Source organism: Zea mays, chromosome 6, assembly GCF_902167145.1.
Source record: "Zea mays cultivar B73 chromosome 6, Zm-B73-REFERENCE-NAM-5.0, whole genome shotgun sequence".
In the NCBI taxonomy this organism is placed as follows: Eukaryota; Viridiplantae; Streptophyta; class Magnoliopsida; order Poales; family Poaceae; genus Zea; species Zea mays.
In genome coordinates this window covers 41,197,800-41,204,008 of record NC_050101.1, presented here as the reverse complement: position 1 = coordinate 41,204,008, position 6,209 = coordinate 41,197,800, and the positions used below count along the sequence as shown (strand labels likewise).

Sequence of the window (6,209 nt, the reverse complement as noted above, 5' to 3'; positions counted from 1 at the left end):
TTCGGCTCGCCCGAGGCCCAGTCTTCACCAAGAAGCAACCTTGGCCAAATCGCCACGCCAACTGACCAAATCGCAGGGGCATTTAATGCAAAGGTGGCCTGACACCTTTATCTTGACGCACGCCCTCCAGTCGACAGAGCCGAAGTGACCGCAGTCACTTCGCCGCTCCACTGACCGGTCTGACAAGAGGACAGCGCCGCCTGCGCCGCACCGACTGCTGAGCCACTTGACAGAGTGAGGCTGACAGCAGCCAAGTCCGGCCCTAGGCGCCATGGAAAACTCCGCTCCGCCCGACCCCAGGGCTCGGACTCGGGCTCAGCCCCGGAAGACGACGAACTCCGCTTCGCCCGACCCCAGGGCTCGGACTCGAGCTCAGCCCCGGAAGACGACGAACTCCGCTCCGCCCGACCCTAGGGTTCGGACTCGGGCTCAGCCCCGGAAGACGACGAACTCCGCTCCGCCCGACCCCAGGGCTCGGACTCGGGCTCAGCCCCGGAAGACGATGAACTCCGCTCCGCCCGACCCCAGGGCTCGGACTCGGGCTCAGCCCCGGAAGACGACGAACTCTGCTCCGCCTGACCCCAGGGCTCGGACTCGGGCTCAGCCCCGGAAGACGACGAACTCCGCTTTGCCTGACCCCAGGGCTCGGACTCGGGCTCAGCCCCAAAGGACGACGAACTCCGCTTTGCCCGACCCCAGGGCTCGGACTTAGCCCTAGCATCAGCCGACGGTCTACGCCTCGTCCGACCCGGGGGCTCGGACTCGACCTCAACCTTGGAAGACAGACTCGACCTTGACCTTGGAGGAGCCTCCACCTCGCCCAAACTAGGGCACGGACCGACCACGTCAACAGGAGGCGCAATCATTACCCTGCCCCAAGCTGACTCAGGCTACGGGGAACAAAACCGGCGTCCCATCTGGCTCGCTCCGCCAGACAAGTAATGATGGCGCCCCGCACGCTTTATGACGATGGCGGCTCTCAGCCCCCTTACGGAAGCAAGAGGACATCAGCAAGGACCCGACAGCCCCGACAGCTGTCCTTCCACCGGGCTCCAACGCTCCTCCGACGGCCACGACACCACACGAACCGGTTGCCAAAACCTCTCCGGCTGCCACAATGGCATGTACTTAGGGCGCTAGCTCTCCTCCGCTAGACACGTTAGCACGCTGCTACACCCCGCATTGTACACCTGGATCCTTTCCTTGCGCCTATAAAAGGAAGGAACAGGGCCCTCTTACGAGGGTTGGCCGCGCGGAGAAGGACGGGACGGCGCTCGCGTGAGGCCGCTCGCTCCCTCCCGCGTGGACGCTTGTAACCCCCTACTGCAAGCGCACCCGACCTGGGTGCGGGACAAACACGAAGGCCGCGGGATTCCACCTCTCACGCCCGTCTCCCTCCGGCTGCCTCCCCCCTTCGCGCTCCGTCTCGCGCCGACCCATCTGGGCTGGGGCACGTGGCGATAATTTACTCGTCGGTCCAGGGACCCCCCGGGTTCGAAACGCCGACAATTGTATATAACATAGTTGTCAAACATTATTCTATAGGGTTAATACTAGCTACCTTGTTCTACAAGCTATGGCCATGTGAGGGGAATAACAGACGAATGAAATTTGTTAGAGTGAGTGACCTAAGTTCGTGTCATGTTCAAACATACATTTCGGTTATATAATAAAAACCTGACGTTTTGTTCTCTTATGTCTTTGTGTGTAGGATGCAAAAGTTCTTCGAAGAAACTTTGTAATCGATCTGCTAAGTTATGAGGACAATTCATGTCGATATGCCATCCCTGCAAACATACAACACAGACTTATCAATATATCTAAAAAAGATTAGATTATTGTACGATTGTCGACATATTTGACTGTCATTAAAAATTATATATTGACACTTTATAAATAATTTGTGCGATATTGATAGTATTTGTTCGACATCAGTTCAATCTATTTGCATTGGAATATTTATAATATTAGTGTTATAGCGATATTTTGCCATATGGAATTTGCATATCGTAGTAAGATTTGTCGTTTTGTATCTATGTTTCATACTAATTTTTTACTCCCGTCATCCACACCGCCCTCGCCCTCGCCGCCGCTCCACACCTCGGAGTCGGAGGAGTCTTCCACCTCCTCCGAGGGGTCACCTACGAATCGTCCGACCCACCGAGCCCGACGTGCTCAATGGATCGCCAGTACGCTCGGGCCGCGATGGACAACCCCATGGAGTCGTCCGAGTCCCAGGGACACTGGTGCGAGCGACCGATCATACTCGAAAGAAACTTCCTCCGAGTACTCTGAGTCACCAAAGTCCTCCGAGGGTGGACTTGGAGGACGCTTGCGCTTGCTGTCAGCGCGGCGAGGCCATCCCTTGCCCCTCTTGCCTCTGCCCATGGTCGTGAAGAAAGTGGTGGAGAAGTGATGAAGAATAAGAGAGCAAGTGATCAAGAGCGAGTGAAGACAACAACCAGGGCAAGCGGGCTATTTAAAGAAGCTGAGGGGCGACCGTCCACTTCCTACCCGGCTCACCGAACATGAAAGGGAAATGTGCCCTTGGGCCATTTCTATAATGTTTTGGTGATTAAGTGTCCAACACGTAGTGAGTGAAATATTATGTGCCAAACAAGCAAAATATGCAAATCATGTAACAAGGTACATTTCTAGACTTAGTACATTGTTTTGAGTACTAACATATTTTGTCTAAGTGCTAGAAACAGAGAAAAGAAAAGAACCAAAAGACTTGGCTCGGTGCAGCCAAATCTTTGCTCAGTCTGGCACACCGGACTGTCCGGTGGTGCACCGGACAATGTCCGGTGCGCCAGGCTGGACTCCAGTGAACATGCCGCTCTTGGGAGAATTTGGCGGCGTACAACTATAATTCACCGGACTGTCCAGTGGTGCACTGGACTGTCCGGTGAGCCAACGGTCGCCAGCACAACGGTCTACCGCGCAATCCGCGGGTGATGCGTGGACATCGCCAACGGTCGGCAGGAGGCACTGGACTGTCCAGTGTGCACCGGACAGTGTCCGGTGTGCCAACTGCGACGAATCTGCAATGGTCGTCTGCGCCAAAATAGGAAGGAGATCGTGCACCGGACATGAACAGTGGTTGTCCGGTGGTGCACCGGACTGTCCGGTGCGCCACCCGACAGAAGGCAAGGATAGCCTTCCTTGTTGGCCTCCAACAACTCCTAGCTGCCTTGGGGCTATAAAAGAGACCCCTAGGCGCATGGAGGAGTCACCCAAGCATTCAAGAAACATTCTAAGCCTCCAAACTCCAACTTCGCACATTTGATTCTTTGAGATAGTGACTTGAGCTCCATTTGAGTTGTGAACTCCGTGGGTTGTGTTTTGAGCTCAAGTTGTGACTTGTGTGCGTGATTGTGCTATGATTGAGTCTTGTGTGTGTTGCTCTCCCCTCCCTTACTTCCGTGCTTCTTTTGTGATCATCATTGTAAGGGCGAGAGGCTCCAAGTTGTGGAGATTCCTCGCAAACGGGAGAAAGTCAAAGAAAGGAAAAACCGGGGTATTCAAGTTGATCATTGGATCACTTGAAAGGGGTTGAGTGCAACCCTCGTCCATTGGGACGCGACAACGTGGAAGTAGGCAAGTATTACTTGGCCGAACCACGGGATAAAAATCGTGTGTCTCTTGTGTTCTTTACCTTTGATTATCTGTGTTCAAGAACTCGCTTCAAGCACTTAGCCGTTCTAACTTTCATAATCAAGTTTTGTGGTTATTAGTGTTGAATTTTACAGGATCGCCTATTCACCCCCCCTCTAGGTGCTCTCAGAACAGTCACAAGAATTCAATAAGCAATTCAAGCCGCCTAAAAATGAGTCAGGCAACTGGCGTCGTTTCGCGTAACACGACACCGTTTGGATCCAAGTCAACTGCTCAGGCAAATGATTACACCCCTCCATCACATCAAATTACTACTTCAGTACAACGTGATAAACACCTTTCGTGGGACAGACGCCCCTTGGGCACACCTATTGGGTGTATCGCCCAGAACCTTCAAGATTTTCTGAAGAGGTGATGCCCACAAAATATACGCAATGAATGTACCGCGACAAAAAGAGGAGATCAGCTGAAACGGGAGGAAGCCCAAATGTGGTTACTGAAACGCAAGTCCAATCAACAGAATCATTAAAGTACATGGCAGAGTGGTGTCCAGCCGAAGGCCCTCTAACTCAACCAGCCAGATGTCCAACTTGTCACCAATCAAATTGATTCTAGACCTAACAAGGCATGGACAGATGACATCGCCTGGTTATCCTGGAAATGATTTCAAAGGCGTAAAGATGAAGACCTTTGAATGGATTACTTCTAAAATCCACTCAAAGCTTGGGGGCTACACCCACTAGGTGCACCTTCGGTGCACCCAACAGATTCACAATACCTTGAGGCCAAAATGTTAATTTCAAAAGCATGGAGATGAAGACCTTTGAATGGATTATTTCTAAAATTCACTCAAAGCTCGGGGGCTACACCCATTGGTGTGCACCTTCGGTGCACCCAACAGATTCACAATACCTTGAGGCCAAAATGCTAATTTCAAAAGCATGAAGATGAAGACATTTGAATGGATTATTTCTAAAATCCACTCAAAGCTCGGGGACTACACCCATTGGGTGTATCTTTGGGTGCACCCAACAGATTCACAATACCTTAAGGCCAAAATGCTAGTTTCAAAAGCATGAAGATGAAGACCTTTGAATGGATTACTTCTAAAATCCACTCAAAGCTCGGGGGCTACACCCAATGGCACCCAACAACAGTAAAAAAAATCAAGCCATGCAACAAATCCACAGGCAGGACCAAGAACCTTTGAGTCGATTATTTCAAAATCAACTCAAAGATTGGGGGCTTGTGGGGGACAGATATCCCCCGGGTCCACTAGAAGGCGAAAACCCTTGCGTGGGGACACAGACCAGTCGCCCCACAAGATCGTCTCATCGTGGGCCGAGCAAAGACAACAATTGAAATGGACCGACCCAAGAAGGCGATGGGCTCTCGTCCGGATCGTTCGCGGGGTTAGGCATGATCCCGAGGAGACCGTTCGTTTTCCCGCGCCCGACGCCCTCAAACGCTGGGGATAGCTCGAAACGAAGCCACCGAGTTTTCCTCAAGATAAGCAAAGTTTGTTTGCTATTAGCTAGGAGATAAGCTGGAAGAGTGTGATCAGCGTGTGCGTAGGGAGTGCCCTACGGTCGCGTATATAAGGCCTGGGGAGAGCCCCATCATTTTCATCTCATTAGCACCTCTCCATTCGGGAAACACCACTTGTAAACACGCCACACATACAAAGCCACCCATGAAGTAGGGTATTACGCCTCTAAAAGCGGTCTGAACCTATAGAAAATCGCCCGTCTCTCTCTCTTTCTCTCTCTCTCTCTCTCTCTCTCTTGTGCTTCTGGCACGAACCATCGAGCTACGATCGGCAACACCGTCCTACCCAAAAAGCACCACGAGGGTACCCTCGGGTGTGCGGTCGGACACTAGACACCAACATCTTAGGCTCGGCTCGGAGAGGTATCTATTTAGCTTAGTAACAATGCAAATCATGTTCTGAATAAATAGCTTTACACCACTTCCATCGTACGTAACATTGAGAAACTCCATCATCAAGGAACGTGCATAAGCCTTAGAGGACCTAGTGAAATGAGAAGCTATCTTCTTAAGGTACTTCTTGGCTATCTCACACTCTGGAATAACACTCTTAATAGGGTACTTGATGAGGCTCTTAATTATGACCAAACACTTTACGTATCTTTCCCACTTGACCTTATTGATGTTATACTGTAGCATCTTATGGTCATATTATGGTGAGCCCACTGTGGGCTTAGTGAGTTTCTCAAAACAAAGTGTGTAATCTATATTACCCATTATGGTGACCATCTCAATCTTTTCTTGCACAGAGTGGTGATTACTACCATCTCGCGACTCAATCTGCCTATCTGACCAACTAGTAGAGCATTCTGTGCACCTTGCAAAATAAAACAAAAATATTTACGACATCTAAAATAATATATTGGAACATAGAACTTGCATGAATTAAATATTCAACGTTAGCAAAATAAAAACCATGCTTTATAAAACGAATATATGATCATGAAAATCTAAACCATCATTGGATGATATATAAAATATAATATTGTTCTAAATGTGGTATAAAATATTAAACGTGGTCAAACATTCAAAATACCATAAAA

General features: G+C 50.2%; 1 long non-coding RNA gene across 1 annotated transcript; it reads right to left on the bottom strand.

Moving 5' to 3' along the window:
* Window positions 1-1,509: 1,509 nt before the first annotated feature.
* LOC103629217 (uncharacterized) lies at window positions 1,510-5,975 on the bottom strand. Its single transcript, XR_002263233.1, has 2 exons — window positions 5,880-5,975; window positions 1,510-1,787 (listed from the first exon to the last, which is right to left on the bottom strand). It is a non-coding gene; the product is annotated as an uncharacterized lncRNA (long non-coding RNA).
* Window positions 5,976-6,209: the final 234 nt, after the last annotated feature.